At 44.7% G+C, this 21,115-nt stretch overlaps 1 protein-coding gene across 9 annotated transcripts in view; it reads left to right on the forward strand.

Moving 5' to 3' along the window:
- NME5 (NME/NM23 family member 5) overlaps window positions 1-21,115 on the forward strand; it is a 309,787-nt gene that overhangs the window by 18,135 nt on the left and 270,537 nt on the right. For 2 of the 9 annotated variants that reach the window (XM_072145803.1, XM_072145804.1), the window contains exon 1: window positions 16,032-16,127. The exons of 1 other annotated variant lie outside the window; for it this stretch is intronic. The gene's annotated coding sequence lies outside the window, so the exon portion shown is untranslated. Of the gene's footprint in view, window positions 1-15,995; window positions 16,128-21,115 lie in introns of those variants that run through there. 6 more of the 9 variants (XM_072145810.1, XM_072145805.1, XR_011854826.1 and 3 more) reach the window with 6 other exon arrangements.

Genomic DNA, 21,115 nt, shown 5'->3' on the forward strand with positions numbered 1-21,115 from the left:
AGAGGCGGGCCAGCAACATAATGTAGATGCCTGGCTTGCTGCATGGTAAAGAAAAAGAGTAAGAATATCAACGTTGTTGTGCAAGATACTAGTAATAAATGCAGCTCAAATCATTGTGTATCTCCTTGAAAAGTCGAGCTATCAGCTACAGTTGCATACCCGCAAAAACAGCACCTGACCTATGTAAACATCTAATTGTAGTTGTTCTTACCGCAAACTAAATGTGTATTGTCGCTGTCGGCGCAAAAGTATATATACATCCAGGTATTGGTACGGCGGCACACAAAGTATATATCGGCGCACAGTATGGAGGCATATATAGAATACAAGTATAACGTCGCAAAAAGAAGCCATAAATAAGGCTGTCGGCGCAGAAGTATATATACATCCAGGTTTTGGTACGGCAGCACACAAAGTATATATTGGCGCAAAGTATAGAGGTATATATAGAGTGCAAGTATAGCGGCGCATAATTAAGCCATAGATAACGCATAATGCAGATACGAAAAAAGATACAGCTGGACTAAATTCAAACCCATATTCAAAACGGCTTGTTGTAACAATTGTGTCACTTATTGATGCAGTGTATAAGTCCATATAGGGCGACACATCCTAAGGGCATATATGAAACAGCCTAACGCCCTGAAGAAAATGCATATTGCGGCTATACCAGAGTCAAATATCTGAGTTTGTGGAGTAGTTTGTGGAGCAGTGGACAAAGACCTAGTGCAAGTGGCACTGTAAACACGGAATGTACACATGTACCTAAATATCTTAAAAATATATACAATAAACGACAATGCAGCGGTGAAAAGTGATTAATGCTGCATACAGGTAAGTGAGAATTAAGAATAGAAAGGTGAAAATTGCAGTTAAAGAAGGCAGCAGGGGGCGGCACGGCGCAATCACAAACCCCGGGAGAGAAAGGGGGGCGGAGATGTTGAGCAGGGTAAGTATATAAAAGTAAAGTAATAGTATCTAAGCAAATAACAATGTATAGGGGTCACTCAATGTTATAAATCAATTGAAAACAAAGGCCATGAGGGATAGAAATAACATTAAAGAATGAGTATCAGATCCATCCATCAATCAAATGGGAACAGTCGGGGACTCTCACGCATATAACAAAGAGATATCTTGGAAACGAGGTTGATGTTTACTCTTCAATAGGGTCAGCAAGAATGTATAGCCACAAGATGAGAAAATTTTCGTCTCTTCGTGTCTGTGGTGAAGAAAAGGAGTGCACCTGTGTGTGAAAAATATTCAAACAAACAACTAGTTAAAAAAATTGAATGCAATGGTGAGAAATTAGGGGGCCCGGGAATGCAATCTAAATATAAGGGGTTCACTCTTTTGGACCCATCTGTGATAAATAGTGAAGTGCTTATAATATCAATATAGGGTACAAAGATAATGACGTGATTAAAAATACGAATGTGTGAACCCATTGGGATTAGCACATAAATGTGAGCCAGAAGACACGGAAATAAAGGACTAAGGGTCTAGCGGTCCACCAAAAAGTGGAACCAAACTAAAAAGAGAGAAAGGGATACAAATCTGAAGGGCATATAATAAATAAAGGTCTAATACAGATTATTTTTTATAGTGAACTGTAAAGAGTAGCTCCTCGTTTAGGCCGTTTGGGGCAACCGTGTCCAAGGTGTAGATCCATCTTGATTCACTACGAAGAAGTTGTGGCACTGGGCTTCCACCCCGAAAATTTTGTGTGATCTTTTCCAGGCCTAATATGCGAAGATCCTGTATGCCACCCTCTCATGCCCACAACCAGCCCCCCCACATTGCCCAAATCAAACAAAACTAGTGCCGAACAATTCTGCTACGTTTGTGCTGGTTTGTGCTGCGCAAATTTTTGTTTGTGCTGCTTTTGTTTTGAATATATGAACAGAAAATTAAAGTTCAAAAGTTCAAACAGCCCCCCCCACATTAACCGAATCAAACAAAACTGTTGTCAAACGTTAGTGCTACATTTGTGCTGGTTTGTGCAGCAAAAAAATTTGTTTGTGCCGCTATCATTTTTAATATATTCATACTTTTTTGCAGAGGTCATCAGAGTTCATTTCTTCCAAAGTACAATGTGTTTGCTAGCTCCCCCTGGTGATCAAACCAGGGAAGTGTCACTAGGTTTGTTTTTTGCCAGTTCATCCTAAACACCTCAAACACCTGAACATACCTTAAAAATTATAGCGGCACAAACAAAAATTTTTGCTGCACAAACCAGCACAAACGTAGCAGAATTGTTCGGCACCAGTTTTGTTTGATTTGGGCAATGTGGGGGGGCTGGTTGACCTCTGATGACCTCTGGAAACTCTCATTAAAATCTCGAAAACGATGGCGGCACAAACAAAAATTTCTGCTGCACAAACCAGCACAAACGTAGCACAAACGTTTGACACCAATTTTGTTTGATTTGAACATGGTGGGGGGGCCAACTTCAGGAGGAGGGGCAGTGTGTAAACAGGGGGAGAGGGGGCAGTGTGTAAACAGGGGGAGAGGGGGCAGTGTGTATACAGTAGGGGGTGCAGTGTTTATACAGGGGGAGAGTGGGGCAGTGTGTATACAGGGGGAGAGTGGGGGGCAGTGTGTATACAGGAGGGGGGCAGTGTGTATACAGGGGGAGAGGGTAGCAGGGTGTATACAGGAGGAGGGGGGCAGTGTGTATACAGGAGGAAGGGGGGCAGTGTGTATACAGGGGGCAGTGTGTATACAGAAGGAAGGGGGCAGTGTGTATACAGGGGGAGAGGGGGCAGTGTGTATACAGAGGAAGAGGGGGGCGGTGTGTATACATGGGGAGAGGGTAGCAGGTATACAGGAGGGGGGGATGTGTCCATGCGGGGGAGGGGGGGCAGTGTGACTACTGAAGGGCGGCCCATAAAGGGGCCCACTAGGGCTCTGTCGCCCAAGGGCCCACTAAAACCTGGAGCCGGCCCTGGCCACGAACTGTTTATCTGCATTAGGCTTGGGGATGTATGCAATCTAGAATACTCCCTGTTACCACAGAATAACATAATCTGGTTGGGCAAGTGCAATATGTATATATGTTTATACCGGCTGGAGCACTTGAAGTATATTTAGAGGATACCACATGGGACTTGCGCCCCCACACATATATCTGCCAGAACAGACTTATCCTTCTGCTGATATGCTTAGTCACACTATAGATATCCTGTCTTAATGCAAATGTGAAAAAGGTACATTGCATAAGAAAAGTAGGAACTCGTAATATAACTAAACTGTTGTCTGTTGAGTATCTATATAGATATATATCATATGTGACTATTTGGACTTGTAATCGGACTTGATTCAATTTATCTTAATTATCTTTCTTGTATACACTATTAGCTTGTGTGAGGACCCGTTTTTTTGGTTCTACCTCCCCACATTTAGACCCCTGAGGAGCCGCTGTGTGAGAACGGCGAAACGCGTAGGGTTAAGTGGGTCCAGTAGTTCATGTATCCTATTGTGGCAATAATACCATAGGATACCGAAAATAGTGTAATTGAGCATGTTATGTCCTGGCATGGAGACCTTTTCATAAATAATAATTAACAGGTACCAGGACTTAACTAGCGTTGTTACGTATATGTTGGTTATCTATTTGGAGACAGTCTGTCTCCTTTTTCAAAAGGGATTTATTAAAAGTTATTTTTTAGATGTTTCTACTTTTTCTGTGATTTTTATCTATGTTTCAGAAACATCCTTATTTTTCCCTGCTGACGGGTTGAATGTCAGGCCCTGTGAATTCCCCATAACAATTGGCAAGCATCAAAGTACGCTTGGCAATTATCCCCTGTAGTGTGTGGGCTGAGCGGGCCGGCGCACACAGAAATCGTGTGCAGGACATTACAATGGCAGTGCGGGACGGATCTGCTCAGCTCACACTACAGCGTTGGTAGCGTCTAGAATGAAGCTGTTTAGGGTAGCTGTGATGTGGCTTATTACGTAGGGGCGTGGCTTATTACGTAGTCTCCTCACAGGAAGTGGAGCTGTAATGGCTGACTGCAAGTAGAACGTGTAGAGGTACTGTGTGCAAACATGTGTATGGAGGTGAGGGGGCTTGATAGGAGTGGATGTGATAAGGTCAGGGAGGACATGTATGTTACATGGGACTGCATGTCTTGCAAGTGCTGAGGTGGCATGAGGTGTATTTTACATGGGACTGCATGTCTGACAGGTGCTGAGGTGGCATGAGCTGTATTTTACATGGGACTGCATGTCTGACAGGTGCTGAAGTGGCACGAGCTGTATTTTACATGGGACTGCATGTCTGACAGGTGCTGAGGTGGCATGAGGTTTATGTTACATGGGACTGCATGTCTGGCGAGTGCTGAGGTTGCATGAGGTGTATGTTACATGGGACTGCATGTCTGACAGGTGCTGAGGTGGCGTGAGGTGTATGTTACATGGGACTGCATGTCTGGCAGGTGCTGAGGTGGCATGAGGTGTATGTTAAATGGGACTGCATTTCTGGCGAGTACTGAGGTGGCATGAGGTGTATGTTACATAGGACTGCATGTCTGTGGGGTGCTGAGGTGTATGTGACACGGGACTGCATAAACAGTAAAAACACATAAAAAATGACAGATGCAAATTCAATTGTAAAAAAACTCAAAAAACCGTCTCCCCCTCCCCCAACACACACCAAAAAAAAATATTTTTCTTCTTAAAAAAAGCATTTTACAAAGCAACCATCATGGATTTGCAGTGTCAGCTGCAGTCTGGCCACAGGGGCTCTGCGGCGGCTGCCACAGTCTGCTCACATGGGGAGGGGGATACATTGTGCGTTAACCGCAGTCTGGACATTTGGTGCAGTGTGGTGGTGGGAGGTCTCGCCGGCCGCAGTGTGGTGGTGCGAGGTCTCGCCGGCCGCAGTGTGGTGGTGGGAGGTCTCGCCGGCCGCAGTGCGGTGGTGGGAGGTCTCGCCGGCCGCAGTGCGGTGGTGGGAGGTTTCGGCGGCCGCAGTGCGGTGGTGGGAGGTTTCGGCGGCTGCAGCCACAGTGTGGTTGGGCGGTTGGTGGCATCCGCTCCAGTCTGGTCAATGCATGATGTAAAAATCACTAGAACTGCCTCAATTTGCTATTTAAACACAGGAGATACTGACACATGATTATATAAATAGCGTCTATCAACATTATATATGGCTATGAGTGTGTTACGGAAAATTTCATACTCCTCAAAAATAGTAAGAGGAGTATTATTGCCCTTCTAGAAAAATGTTAGTGCGACCTCTGTGTGGTACCATTGATGTACCAGATTCCCTCCGCTTCTCCCAGTTTGTCCCGCCTCCTCTAGGTCCCGTACACAGAGCAGCCGAGGCATGGGGACCAATAGGAGGTGGGATCAGCTTCTTCTACCTTCTCACATGATGTCTGCACGAGCATAACCAATATTATGCTCTAATACACACAGGTCAGGGTATGTAGGACAGAACATATATATATCCATATACACTCACCGGCCACTTTATTAGGTACACCATGCTAGTAACGGGTTGGACCCCCTTTTGCCTTCAGAACTGCCTCAATTCTTCATGGCATAGATTCAACAAGGTGCTGGAAGCATTCCTCAGAGATTTGGGTCCATATTGACATGATGGCATCACACAGTTGCCGCAGATTTGTCGGCTGCACATCCATGATGGGAATCTCCCGTTCCACCACATCCCAAAGATGCTCAATTGCAGAGGTCCCCAACCGCCGGTCCGCGGACCAGGACCGGGCCGTTGGAGTTTATCAGCCGGTTCGTGGCGCCGCTGACAGCTAGCTCCGCGGCCCTGCTCCTGGTTAGAGCTCGCTCTGTGTGGATTTATAATGTTTTCTGCCATAGCCGTGACAGCTCGCAGCTCCCGGCAGAGAACATTATGCAGGACGGGGTGGGGCGGGTAGGTGCAGGAAAACAAGCCCAGTGCTCCCACTGATTCAGGGAAACAAGCCTGGTGCTCCCACTCATTCTGAACCTATGGTAAGTTGAATCACATTCTCATTATGTGCCCGACTCTCCAGGGGCAGGGGTGATCACGGCAGGACTTTCCAGCGGTGCTCAATCAATATATATAAGAGGATATCCATACATAAACATAGAGAAAGATGACGGCACTCACCGGTTCCAAAAGCAGGAAAAGCGTCCTTTATGGGGAAGCATGCAGGGGGGTAAACAGACAGGTTCCGGCAACGGGGCCGTTTCACGTACTGTGGCGCTTTCTCAAGCCGATGCCACGCCCCTCCGCATCATCGCTAAAATACACATGACCGCGGGTGGGCGTGGCCATACCTAGTGGGCGTGGCCATACCTAGTAACAAGCAATGCATTACAACACCTGTGACAATGAGACCGCAACAATAGTTCAGTGATGCACATGAATATCCTTATATAAACACACAAGAAGACAAAGTATATGTGACAACCAGGTGATAATTAAAACTATTCAGGTAAGTGGGAGGATGATAGATCGTCAGGCCCGGCATGGAGGTCCTTCCAAAACCCGGACCGGAGGTTCAATCCCACTGCTGAAGCTAAAAACAAGAAGACACTAAAGCTGCGACGATCTGATTGTCGATCCATGCTAAATGGCACTTATGTACAGCGAACTATTAATACCACCCTACAATTTGAAGAGGGTAAGGGGCTCAGGGTGCTATAAAGGGCACAGGGTGCTATATGGTAAGGGGCGCAGGTCGCGGAATACTGTATGAGCATATGCTCCAAGTTATAGTAAAATGGTGGCTTGGGATTAAGTGGCCAAGGTAGCCTGACCAGTATGAAAGAAGAAAAAGGAAGAGATAGTAAATATCACAAGAATACATTGAGCTCGTTGCGGTCATTGAGTCCCAAAGGGCCCAGGGCCCCAAATTTACTAATGAGCCTGCTCTCCCGCTGAAGGAGGAGTTTTGCACGGTCCCCTCCCACGCCCTTATGCTCAATCCTCTCAATGCCAGAGAACTTGAGAACATCTGGGTTGCCCCCGTGTACTCGTTGTACGTGTTCAATCAGACGGGGGCTTCCATTACCTTTAGTAATGGATCTTCGATGCTCCCTAAATCGGGTAAATAATTTCCTAATGGTTTTCCCAATGTAGAAACGACCACGGGGGCAGTAGACCACATACACCACGAAGTCCGACCGACAAGTTATCAGCGACTTCACTACCTGTCTCACCCCTCCAAACTCTGCCACCTTTAGTTGGCCATTTAGGTTGCAGTAGTTGCAGTGACCGCATCTGTGATTACCAGTGGGTGAATCCTTAGATAACCATGTCCCTCCCATTGGTGGAAGTTTACTATGGACCAATCTGTCTCTAATAGTGGTGCTTCTCCTGAAAGCGACTAGCGGTCTAGCACCTGAAATACTGGCTAAATCTGGATCCTGAGTGAGGATATGCCAATTCCTTTGAATGGCCGATCGTATGGCCCTCTCACAGGGGGAGTATCTAAAGGAGAAGGAAAACCTGTTCTCCTCTGTTCCCTCTATCCCCCCAGGGGTCCTCCTCCTGCTCTTCAACAAGTCCCTCCGAGGGACATTCATTGCCTTCCCCTGTGCCTCCTCTAGTAGTCCTGCTGGATATCCTCGGTCCCTAAGCCTGGCCTTCAACTCCTCTGCTTGGATTTGAAATCTGCTTTCGTCGCTGTTAATTCGTCTAAGTCAGAGGAACTGACTGTAAGGTAGGCTGGTCTTAGTATGCTCCGGGTGGAAACTACCAAAATGCAGCAGGGAGTTGGTGGCTGTAGGCTTACGGAATGCCGTGGTACTGAGCCTACCCTCAGACTCTGTAACCCGTACATCCAGGAAATCTATGCTTTTGTCCCCAAACCTCTGATGTGAATCGCATGTTCATCGTATTAACTGTATTGAGGTACTGTACGAATGAGTGGAATTCTAGCTCAGATCCCTCCCACACTATAAACACATCATCCACATATCGGTGGTATGCCTTCACATTCTGTGCATAGTGGTTGCCCAGGGAAAGGACATAGCGGCTCTCAAAACATGCCAGAAAAATATTGGCAAAGGTGCACGCTACAGGGGTGCCCATGGCCGTACCTGTCCTCTGGGCGAACCACTTGCCACCGAATGTGAAGGCATTATGGGACAACGCCAATCTCAGACCCTCACATACAAAATCGATGTACTTCTCCTCCCGGCCGGCGTTGATCAATACCTCCTTGATGCAATCTACTCCCAAGTCCTGGGGGATCCGTGTATACAGACTCTCTACATCTATCGATGCAAGGCTGTAGTTTTCCTGCCAGTGTAAATCTTCCAATATCCCCAAAAAGGCATTCGTATCCTTGAGGTACGAAGGGATGTCCCTCAAGAGGGGGCGGAGGAGCCAATCCAAGTATTGTGACAGGGGTTCAAACAAAGAGCCGATCCCTGCCACAATTGGGCGGCCCGGGGGATCGACAAGGGTCTTATGCACTTTGGGGAGGAAATACCAGTTGGAGTGCCGTGGATTGGGAGGGAACAGCCTAGAAGCTGTTTTTTCGGAAATAATTTTCTGCTCCACGCTCCAGCGCAGATAGGACCGGAGTTTATCCTGATATTTGCAGGTGGGGTTACCATCTAATCTTACATACGTCTCCGTATCCAACAGCTGGCGCAGGGCCTCTTTTTCGTAGGCTGTCCTGGTCATTAGTACCACATTTCCCCCCTTGTCGGCAGGCTTCACCACAAGGTCGATACGTGCACTGAGATCATGGAGTGCCCGGAGCTCTTCTTCTGTGAGGTTTTTGGGTGCTACGGGATACATCAGCGCATGCACCTCCTCCAGGACACGATCCTTAAAGACCTCAATAGGTGAGCCTGCCGGCAAGGGTGGGGGACATAAAGTGGAGGGTATACCTCCTCTGAATGGCGCCACCTCCAAGGTGGTTGTGACCTGTGGTTCCACGTCCATGGTAACCTCCCCAATGTCTAGCAGGAGATTGATCTCTGCCTCGCTAACCGGTGCAGAAGCGGTGGGAGGAATAAAGCCTAAAGGTCCCACAGTAACCGGGACCTCACCTTGTTCCTGCTGGATGCGTGTCCCGCCATCGCCTTGGAAGAACTTCCTAAGGCTGAGTTTGCGTACAGCCTTATACATATCTACCTCAAATGCAGTATAATCAAATCTTTCTACTAATGCATAGTTTAATCCTTTAGAAAGCAGGGACACGCAAGTATCAGATAGTGCCTCATCTGTGAGATTGATAACAGTCATATTCTTGTCCGTACTAGTGCGGGTAAGGTTAGTTTTTACATCGCCCAGATTGGTATGGATGCTGTTAGTGTCCGGGCATGGGGTTAGTGGGGTGACTCGGGGAGGGGCAGACAGGGGAGGAAAGTCAGGGGCTGGTCGGAAATGAGAAGGGGAGGGGGGAAGGAGGGGTAAAGGTGGAGTGGGGATGGCCAGGGACTGTCCAGTAAGGTTACCAGAGGAATCATCATCTGTCGCCTCTCGGGCCCTTATCGCCAGGAGACTTGCTTTCGCTTCTGGCCGAATCGTTTTCCTCTTCCTCCCTTTACCTCGGCCCCTCCGGATCCTCCGCCTAAAGGGGCTGCCGGCATTCCAGCTGGATTGGGTCCCCTTGGGGGCAGACCATCTCCTGATCCGGCACCATGTGGCCCTGGTCCTGTTTCCTCCAATTCTCCTGTGGGCCGATCGTCAGACGTGCTGGAGTCGGACTCTGTGGTCCGAAATTCTGTGGCTCTCAGCCTCCGATTCTGCTGCCCTCTGGTGCGTCTTCTTCTTGGGATAGAAGTGTTCCAGCAAAAGATCTTATCAAGGTCAAAGTCGGCCTTGTCTCGTAGGAACTTGTCCCTCTTCTTCTCCTTTACTTCAACTTGTGTCAGATTTAATTTCTTTTCTAGTTTCTTCATGAAATTCTGCCAGTTACTTTCTGACATCCTGGTTCTCAACTCCGTTTTTGCTTTGCATAGCTCAGCCGTGATCCTGCTGTATTCAATCTCATTGCGCTGCAGTACAAGTCGCATAATATTCAAGGAATGTTGGAGATGCAACTCTTTCCATGCCTTCATAAACTCCGGATCCTCTTTGTACTGCACGGCTTCTTTAAAGACCCTAAGGCCTCTAGGGACCCTGTTGTTGTCTCTATACGAACGTAGGGAATGATTGGTCCAAAAGAGGCGGATCTCTTTCTCTGCTAGAGTGGTTACTTTATGTTCTAATGCTTTTGTGCTCAGCATCAGCAGAGTATCTTTTTGGTTACATTGCTTGAAAAAACTGCTGCATTCTCCCTCCCTGCATGCAAGTATGATTCACACCTGTCCGGTGATTCACTTGTCTCAATATCCATCCTGCGTTGAATCGGCGTAGGTTCTTAGGCGTGCAATACCGCCAGTATGGAAATAGGAGATGAAAACAATATTAAATAGAAAAAAATCTCTGGCGGGCACAGCCCCAACGATACCGCCGACAGCCCAACGCGTGCCCGACTCTCCAGGGGCAGGGGTGATCACGGCAGGACTTTCCAGCGGTGCTCAATCAATGTATATAAGAGGATATCCATACATAAACATAGAGAAAGATGACGGCACTCACCGGTTCCAAAAGCAGGAAAAGCGTCCTTTATTGGTGGGGAAGCATGCAGGGGGGTAAACAGACAGGTTCCGGCAACGGGGCCGTTTCACGCACTGTGGCGCTTTCTCAAGCCGATGGCCACGCCCCTCCGCATCATCGCTAAAATACACATGACTGCATGCACTAAGCTCCACCCCTCCATAACCCCACCCCATATGACCAAAGCCCTCTGCTCCCTGGTGTCGACTTACTTCATTGCTCACAGTGGGTCCACCACAACTGAGTAGTCCGTCCAACATATTGAAGCCCACAACAACAATCAGTAAAATAAATAAAAAATTGGACTGACAATTAAAGTGTTTTTGTATAAAATTTCTCCCCTGTTGTGTTGGAAAGTGGTGTTTGTAATGTGAGACAACATAAGTATCTTGCAGTGTAAAATTTGTAGCTCCCTTTGTTTTTTCTATAAGAGTTTGGGATATTCCCACGAAGACAAGTTTCTTTTATGTACTCAGGATACCAAAATAACACATTTTCTAATTCATTGATATCGTTAAAATGCTGTATTTTTGTTAATAAAAGTCCAACCGGTGTCCATCAGTCCTGCTATACACAATTTCAGTTGCCCCTAGACACGTCCCTGTAACTTCTGAGTTTAGGGTCAGGCCGCCATCGTGGATATCTGTGTGATGGCCATGCTTACTGAGTTTGTGTCTTTCTGCTCTGAGCCTGTAGCCACACCAGCTCAGAGACACTCATCACTTCCTGTCAGCACATGGTGAGCAGAGAGGAGCTGCAAACTACAAGGAGATAAGTGATCCAGGGGTAGGGGGCGACAGGCACATATGTGTGTGATGTAGCAGTGCTAAAGAGTAGGTCAGCCTCCGTCTGTCATGCCTCTGTGTAATATGAATCTCATCTCTGATCTGTCTCGTCTCTCTCTATGTGTCAATGTGTTAGTACAAAGTCAGAAGCTAGATGAAAGTGTATATACATAGGTTCGCCACCACTGCTCTAATAGATAAATATATACACTGTGCCTCCTCTAAATAGATAGTTAGCCCCAGCACATGTCTCCAGTATATAGATAGGTAGCACCTGCACACACCCCCAGTGTGCCCCTGCACACGTTTTCTGTATAAAGATAGGTAGGCCTAGCACACGGACCCAGTATACAGATAGCACTAGCACACTCCCTCAGTATTTAGATTGGGAAGCCCCATAACATGCCCCTAGTATATAGACATGTAGCTCCAGCATACTACCCCCCCCCCCCAACACCAGTGAACAGGTAGCCCTACCTTCCCCGCAGTATGTAGGTAGCCACTGCTGGAGCTAATTGTGTACTGATGAGGGGTGGTGGAGTAGTACAATGGGGGGGAGGGCTACCTGTATACTGGGTTTCGAGTGTGCTGGGCAAAAAAAATAAACTCATTAATCATCTCCCAGGCTCTCCCCGTGCCTCCTATTTTCACCTCTTCTTTTGCAGCAATGTCGGAAGAGCCAGCTCCGTGTGCTTGGTCCTCACACACATTATAAGCTATTTTTTGTTGTCCATACTTGCCTTCTTACATCTAATGTAATGTAATGGGGTTGATATCCATTTTCAGCCTGGTACCGGTTCCTATTGATGCCTATGGCACCCGATTACATGCAGTAAGTACTCATTGTCATTCTGCAACGTGCACAGAGAAATATAGGACAACGTGTTCTAGCGCTGGCCGCTTGCTTCTCTATGGAGAGGGGAGGGTTGAGTGGCACTCCTTCTCTCTCCTGTGTCACTGGTGCTCCCGCGACACACGTCTCGGGCTCACCCGTGCTCGTCTCCGTGCCCCAGCGCTCCGAGGTTCCTTCTCACCCGTCCTCGCTCCTGTTCCCGGTCCGGCGGCCTTGCTTGCGTGTCCACGCTTTCAGAAGATTTAAAGGGCCAGCGTATCATTAATTAGCCCTGACCATTCCCAGAATTCTTTTAAATCCAGCCTCTCCCTGCATACCCCTTCGGATCTTTGTTCCGTATAGCCATTTAGAAAGCTTGTTCCCTGATGTCCTAAGTTTCCTATGTGATTTCCTGTTGTGACCCCGGTTCCGTTATGGACTCTGATCCTGTGCTGCCTGCCCTGACTTACCGCTACGTCCCCGACTCTGATTCTGTGCTGCCCGTCCTGACCTCCTGCCTTTTCCTACCATGATTCAGCTTAACGTCTCTGTACCGCGCCTTGGCTGCCACCTTGGACAAAGTCGCACCTGTGGAACAACCTGGTGGTACCATGCCACAGCAAGTTCAATCCGCTTTGCGGCAGGCTCTGGTCTCCACGATTACGAAAAGACCTAATTTATATAGTTTTTTTTAAAGAAAATTTTCCCATTTTACTGAATGTAAAAAAGTAATTAGGCAAAAATGTAAATTTTAGCATCACCGACTTTCATATGCATAACTTTTTTATTTTTCGTCTTACAAATCTGGTTAGGGGCTTATTTTTTTTTAGAAGGATTGTTCTTTTTAGTGGTCTTATTTAAGAGTGCGTAACTTTATTAAATCACTTTTTAGAGCATTCTTTAAAGGGTATTAATTAAAAATTATCTTTTCTTTGGAGCGTTTTTGAGGATGTTTTTTACGGGGCTCATTTTGCAGGTCCAATAACGATTCTGTTTTATTATACAGATTGTCATTGACGTAGTGATACCAAATTACCAAATATGTAGGGGTTTTGTGTATTTTATTCAATTTTACTGAATAAAAACTAATTTGGAGACAATTTTATTTATTTTAGCCTCACCATCTTTTCATATGCATAACTTTTTTATTTTTTTCGGCTCACAAATCTGGTTAGGGGCTTATTTATTGCGGGAAGAGTTGTTCTTTTTAGTGGTCTTATTTTAGAGTGCGTAACATTTTTTAAATCACTTTTTAGAGCATTTTTTAAAAGGTATTAATTAAATATATTTTTTCGGAGCGTTTTTTTGCAGTTTTTTTCCCGCGTTTACCGTGCAGGTCCAGTAAAGATTCTGTTTTATTATACAGATTGTTATGGACACGGCAATACCAAATATGTGGCTTTTTTGTGTGTTTGTGTTTTTTATACTTTATTAAGTGTTTTTATGGGAAAGTGTCATTTAAGGGGCTTATATTTTTATGTATTTATTTTTTTAGTGTTTTTTAAACTTTTTTACTTATACATACTTGAACTTGAACCAGTGATGCTCTGATCGCTGGTTCAAGTTCAATACACTTCTCTACAATACCTTTTCATTGTAGAGCAGTTTAAACTGTCTGAGCATGCAGAAGCATGCGCAGACAGTTTACAGTCAGACCCGGAAAGGATCTGAATGCCAGGGACATCGGGCAGCCCTGGAGCACTAGGCAGTCTTCGGGGCTGCCCAGAAGTGGATTGGATCCCCCGGTAAGCGGCACGGGGGATCCGATCCATAGCAGGAACACCTTTACACGCCGCGGTCATGCATGACCGCGGCGTGTAAGGGGATAACACCCGTGATCGGAGTCGGCACCGATCGCGGGTGTTACAGCCTGGTGTCAGCTGTACTAAACAGCTGACAGCCGCTGCTTCTGGTGCCGGCTCCGTTCGTGCGCCGGTCCCAGAAGCTGGACGTTAGACTACGTCCCGGTGCGCTTAGCATCTAGCCGCAGGGACGTAGTATAACGTCCTGGTACGCCTAGGGGTTAATGGTCTCGTGGGCCATGACCATTACTCAAGATTTGTGTCCACAAGAACTTAAAGGGGTATTCTCATTTCAGCAAATAAGCACATTGTAATGAAGGGGTTAAAACGAAATAGCCTCGGGTCTTCGGAAGACCCGAGGCTACCATGGAGACGGATCACCGCCCCCCGATGACGTCACGCCCATGCGCCGCTATCTTTTTAAGGCTGCCGGCAGATTTGCCGGCAGCCATCGCTGTGAAAACACCCGCGATCGGTGCTAGCAATATGCAGCAGACCCGTGAGCCCTCTCCATGCAGCGTGACCCGACCGCCGCCGTGAATACACGGCGGGCAGTCGCGAACTGGTTAAAGAGGACATGTTACCTCAAATAAACCCTATAGCAGCTGCTTACTAAAGAGAGAAATTCCTTCTTTTCTTTGGATTTTTTACTATTTTTCTGACCCCCTAGGGCAGTGATGGCGAACCTTTTGGAGACCGAGTGCACAAACTTCAACCAAGACCCATTTATTTATCGCAAAGTGCCAACACAGAAATTTAATTAGTGATTTATACTCCCTTCTCTGTCACAGCTTTCATTGATGCCGGCACCCTGAGGACACCAATAAAGCAGAAAATAGAAGAAATTGAATGGAGCTACAATGATAATGCAGATCTGTCCACACCTTCCCATCCCTCCAGTAGTCCCAGGGAGTGCTGTCACTTTAAAATAGCTCGGTGAACAGCAAGTCTTGGGTTGTCTGGGACTGCAGGAAGATATCTGGAGTCATCTCTGGTGATGACCTGAGTGCGCACAGAAAGGGCCACCACTGCCCTAGGGTATTTTAACCCAGTGTTGTCTGACTGATCCTACCATATATTGCCATACAACAGTATGGCAGTATACAGGGATTTTCTACATCATCTATCACAATGTTCAAATCGAATATTGTAATAGTACTAAACCGAGACTGGTCTTTGCTGTCATGGCAACATATTGACGTTGTAAAAAAAAAAAAAGATGTTGGAGCCCATTTCATACTTTTTTAGCACTCCATGGAGCGTTAAAGAGGTGTTTGGAGCACACAGTGAAATCTTTATAAACAGAGACAAGAAGATGGTGATAATGCGTTTTTTTTTTTCCATCAATTTCACTGCCTTTTGGAATTTTTTTTCCTGCTTCCCAATACATAGCATAGAATAGAAAATACTGACACTAGGAAGCGAAATGTTTTATGTAGAAAACAAGTCCTCATACAGCTCTGTACTTAGAAATATAAAAAATTATGGATTTTTAAAGCTGGGGAGTTAAAATGGAAATGCAAAAAACGAAAATGCCTGTTCGTGTCGATATTTAAACAAAAGTTCTGTAGATTATTGTGTAATGTGATGCATCAACCACAAATCAGTAATAAATTTTCAGCACTGATTAAATTCTGACACTTCTTATAGAAATGTGTTGTAAAAGCCTAAATGGATTCCATTTTTTGAAGTGGAATTACACCTCAAAATCCACTTAAAATAAAATCCTCTAAGTAAAAGAGCCCCTTTTGTCTTCACACTTAAAGGTGATAAAATGCTTCCTTTTCTCTTGACTACTCTTGTTCTAGCCACTATAGATGCACAGCTTTATTTTTTTGCCGTGGAAACTGAGACTTTCCAGTGGTTTAACACCTATTGGGGATCCACTTGATACTCAATGCATTGTTTATATTTATTCTTCACTGCAGTTCAATGCCCTTCTCAGACCTGTATGATGCCATCCTCTCCTAAGACTTAGCACTGTGTTTGTTTAAATTGGTCTGTTACGTAACCTGGAATGAGTCAAGTAGGACACCGTAGTACTCTCATAGCGACCGTTGCCTAGGAGCTGAATTCCCTAACATTTGAGAGAAGCCACGGGAAAGCATTTGGAGCTGTAGTCGCTTTTTGCGCAGGTAACATTTGGCGATGTGAAAGATTTTGTAATATAATTTACCGTATAAGTTGACTATTATAATGTGGTCGGCATTTCCGTTTGCACGATCTATTTTGTTTGCTGCGTCTGCCCGTCTCTTTGCCGGGCAGTTTAACCCATTTACTGCCGATTTCAAGAAGGATCGCGGCAGCTAAGGAGAGAGACAGAGGGGACAGGGTTCCCTCTGTCACTACCACGGCCCCCAGAAACAGGATCGTGGGATGCCGGGGGGCTTCTCTGATGAAGACCTCTGCCATGTACGGTGGCACTGACAGATACAATACAATACAAGTACTGCAATGTATTGTTTGAGGGATCCAAGTTTCCCTAGTGCAAGTCCCCAAGTGGTACAGTAAAGAGTTAAAGGACATCTACCATCAGTTTACTGATGGTACATGTGTCCTAATGGACTTCTTTTATTATAACACTATATGCCGCAATTGCGGAAATATAGAGTTAAAAAGTTATGCTAATTACCCTGTGCTGCTCATGCTACATCAACCAAGTGCCTCACTGAGCCTTGTAGTTTAATTTATGCACTTACCCTGTTATTCTTTTGGTCTTGCATTAACCCCCCACAATGCATGGATCAGGTAACGGGCAAGGCCACGGGGATAAGTGCATAAACTAAAATGCAAGGCTCCCTGAGGCGCTCGGGTGACATAGTCTGAGTGCCCCAGGGTAATAAGCATAATAATAATTCTTTTTCATATAGCGCCTACAGATTACGCAGCGCTGCACAAAGCTTGGAAAGTCAGTCCCTGTCCCCAATGGGGCTCATGATCTAATCAACCTACCAGTATGTTTTGGAGTGTGGGAGGAAACCAGAAGAAACTAACACAGAGAGAACATACTAACTCTTTGCAGATGTTGACCTGTGTGGGAATTTAACCTGCAAGGCAGAAGTGCTACTTACTCAGCCACCTTGCTGCCCTATATAAAAAAAACTCTATATTTGTGTAATCTCAGCATATAGAGATATAATAGAAGAAGCGTTCCTCAGGAAATTCTTAAAACACATCTGCCATCAGTAAACTCTGTCCTTTAAATTAACCGCTACATTTTCCCTTATAATACAAGCCCCAATAATCCTTTTTTGATTGAGGAATAAAAACGTTATAGCTCTCAGTATATGGCTACACATAGGCAATTGCGGTTTCCTTAAAAAAGTGTTTTATTTGCTAAAGTAGTTCAGCATAAGAAAATGTACATGTTTGTTGTCTCTCTAATTGTACTTAAATACAGAATAACTTTATAATGTTTATTATACTGTATAGGAACTGTGTAAAAGGTTTAATTAACCCCTTAAGGACGCAGCCTGTTTGTACGTTAAGGCTCGTTACTTTTTTTTAGAAATTTGACCAGTGTCTCTTCCTGTGGTAATAACTTTTCAACTCTTTAAGATATCTCTGTGATTTTGTGATTGTTTTCTCGTGAGACATTGTAGTTTATGTTAGTAGTGTCATTTTGGTGATCCGTTCTGTTTTTGGGGGGTAAAAATTCAAAAATTTAGGAAAAAATTTTAAAAAATGACTATTTTCAAAGTTTCAAATGTTATACTTTTTAGACAAAGAGTGATACCCCAAATTTTTTTTGGTAGAAACCTTTTGCCATTGGTCTTCTTTTTATATCCATTATTTGTTTTACGTTTCCATTTTTTTGCGGATGTGAGAAGGTTTCAAGTTTTAGTAGCAACTAAAACTAACTTTTTGGCGATCAATTCAGTTTGGAAGTGCCCTATAAAGGCTTCTGTACTATATACCCCCACAAGTAACACCATTTTATGAACCTAACATCTCAACCTATTCAAATCAGCATTTAAGAAGTCTGTTAACCCTTTAATAATTTTTCCGGAAGCAAACAAAAATGGATTGGAAATTTTGAAATTCAATTTTTGATTACAATCTTTCTAATTTAGCCCTAAAATGAATACATTCAGAAGGAATTTGAGGTAAATATACATCCCTAAATTTTTGCCCTGCTTCTTCCGAGCACAGCGATGTCCAGAACAGAGTCGGTGCTACTAGAAATTTGGCAGGCCAATTTGGCTGCAAATGTTTTGTGGTGCCAAAGTGTAATTGAAGAGCCCCTGAAGTAAAAGTAAAATAGAAAACCCCCAAAAATGTCACCATTTCGGAAACTAGACCCCTCAAAGAATTTATCTGTGGTTGTGGTGAGCATTTTAACCCCCAATATGCTGGCCAAAATCAAATGCAAAGTAAATGGTGCAGAGTAAAAATTGCAGAAAGGGCACCCCTCAAAGAATGTATGTAGGGTTGTATGAGCATTTTAACCCCCAAGATGCTGGCTCAAATGTAATACAAAGTGAGTAGTGCAGAGAAACAATTGTATTGCAATTTATCAAATAAGCCATTGAAGTGACAAAAGAATTTTGCCCAACTCATGCCACTGGGGAAGAACACATCAAAAATTATTCTGTGGGTTACCCCGGTTAGGGCAATACCCCAAAGGCGGCAATAATCTGTAGGATGGAGACACGGCAGGGCACAAAAGGGAATAACTTGTTGGAGCACAGACATTGTACTTTTTTTTTTCTTTTTGGCATGATGAAAAATTTGTAGATGACAATAGGGGCCAGTACAGTAGAAACCCCTAAGAACTGACCCTATTTTGGAAACTACAACCCCTCCATGAATTAATCTAGGGGTATAGTTAGCATTTTAACCCCACAGGTGGACCCCTAAAAAAGTGCATAATGGATAGTGCATAGTAAAAAATATCCATTGTAAAATATTGTACCCAGCCGCTGTCACGGGAAACAAACACCCTAAAAATCATGATGCATTTTTTTCCCAGGTAAAGCAATACCCCATATGGGGCAGTAATCTACAGGCTGGGCACATAGCAGGGCTTAGAAGGGAAGGTATGGCGGGGGGGCGTGGCCGGCAGCTCATGGAGTAGGAAGCACACTCTCCTGCTCCGTGCATCCTATCCCACAAAAGCGGCTTAGATCGGCTCACCAAGCGAGAAAACGGGTCCCAAACATCATCTAAAGGACCCCAGAACACAAAACAAGATGGGCAAGCTGAAAAAGAAAAGTGGCCCAAAGAAACTTACAGAATTCTTCCCGTCGGCAAGATCCCAAAATGGCGGGCGCAACACGAGGAACTCGGTGTATGCTGAGGAGGATGCCAGCTCTCCAGAGCATTCAGCAAGCTCGGACCGAGGCTCACTAGTACAAACAGGTACCCCCGGGAATTTTATAACGGGGAGAGACAGAGAGAGGGCAGATTCGGGGCACAGCCCGGGAACAAGCTCCTCGTTCCAAGCGGCCATGATGAGAGCCTGTCACTCACAGCAAACTACAAGTGGTGGATGCTAACAACAATTTAGAAGAAGAGTTGAAAGAGTTAAAACTTAAAATTGCTGATATAGAAGATAGATCGCGCAGGAATAATATAAGATTCCGGGGCATACCAGAAGAAATAAGCGCCGAAAAGCTATCTGAATTTTTAACAGATTTTTTTGCAGCATTAACCCCTGACCCCACAATCAGATCTTCTAATAGATAGAGTACACAGGCTCCCGAAGGCAAGATCTTTACCCAAGGAGGTGCCGCGTGATGTAATAGCGTGCATACATTTTTATCATTTTTAAGGAGCAAATAATGAGTGCTGCAAGGCAAGCGACAAATATCCCAGAAAGGTTTAAAGCAATAACCCTTTATACAGATCTGTCTGCAGCCACACTGGCAAGGAGACGCGAATTTCAGATAGCGGCAAAAGTATTACGCGACAACAACATTCCATATAGATGGGGATTCCCCGTGAAGCTTATTATATCCAAAGATGGCAGGAAAATAGTGGCATCTTCTCCAACAAAATTAGTACAGCTATTACAAGAATGGGAATTACTTCCAGATGACTTTGATATGCAAGCACTGCAAGAGAAAAATCTACAGTCAATCTACAGGCATGGATCAAGAATGGGAGAAAGTGACGAAGAGATGAAGTAGAAGACGAGAAAATTGCTCATCAGGATAAATCTGTTGGGACCTTATGTTTCTTGTAGGTGGTAAATATAAGTTTAAGGTGGGTGGGACTCGGCTCCTATGCTGAGTAGGTGAAGGATGGCTTTAATGTTTTCCCCCAAAATCCCCATGATTGGGGATACCACAAAATTGGTGACATGCATAGTCACAATGTTTTTTATGTTACTGTTATTCTATGTTTATCTTAATGTTTTTGAAACATGGGACATATGTGAACGCAAGAGGGATGATGAGGACCTAAGGTGGAGAATGAATTCAGATGATAAACTCCTTAAGATAGGAAAATGCCCATTAAGATACTATGGTATTAAGGGTAACATCTATTAATGCCAAGGGGTTAAATAGCCCCTTTAAAAGATCACGCCTGTGGAAAGCAGCTAAAGAAGCCAAATCTGATATATTATGTGTTCAAGAGACACACTTAAATACAGAAGATCTTGGTAGATTATCACAGAAGAACTATCCACATGTATTTTTAGCGCCAGCTGTGGGGAAGAAAAGAGGGGTATGCATAGCAGTAAAGAATTCGGTGGCATTTCAGCTTACTCATTCAGTAATTGATAGTCAAGGGAGATATGTTATTTTAATATGCTCTATTAACAATATTGTTTACACTTTAGCATCGGTTTATGCTCCAAACTCTAAACAGGGGAAATTTTTTAAGAAATTTTTTGCTGTACTAAATACATGCAAACAAGGAGCAGTGCTAATATCGGGTGATTTCAACTCCACGATGTGGCCATCAGTAGATACAACCAGTTCCACTAAAAAGGAAGGACCCTCGGAAATATATAGCCTATCACAAAGAGAAGATTTATTAGATATATGGAGGTTGCAACACCCTACAGAAAGGGATTATTCTTTTTATTTGTATCCCCACCAAATTTATTCTAGAATCGATATATTCCTTGCAAATCATACGTTATATAATAGGGTGAAAGATTCAAGAATTGATG

The sequence above is a fragment of the Engystomops pustulosus genome, chromosome 4, assembly GCF_040894005.1.
Source record: "Engystomops pustulosus chromosome 4, aEngPut4.maternal, whole genome shotgun sequence".
Taxonomy (NCBI): Eukaryota; Metazoa; Chordata; class Amphibia; order Anura; family Leptodactylidae; genus Engystomops; species Engystomops pustulosus.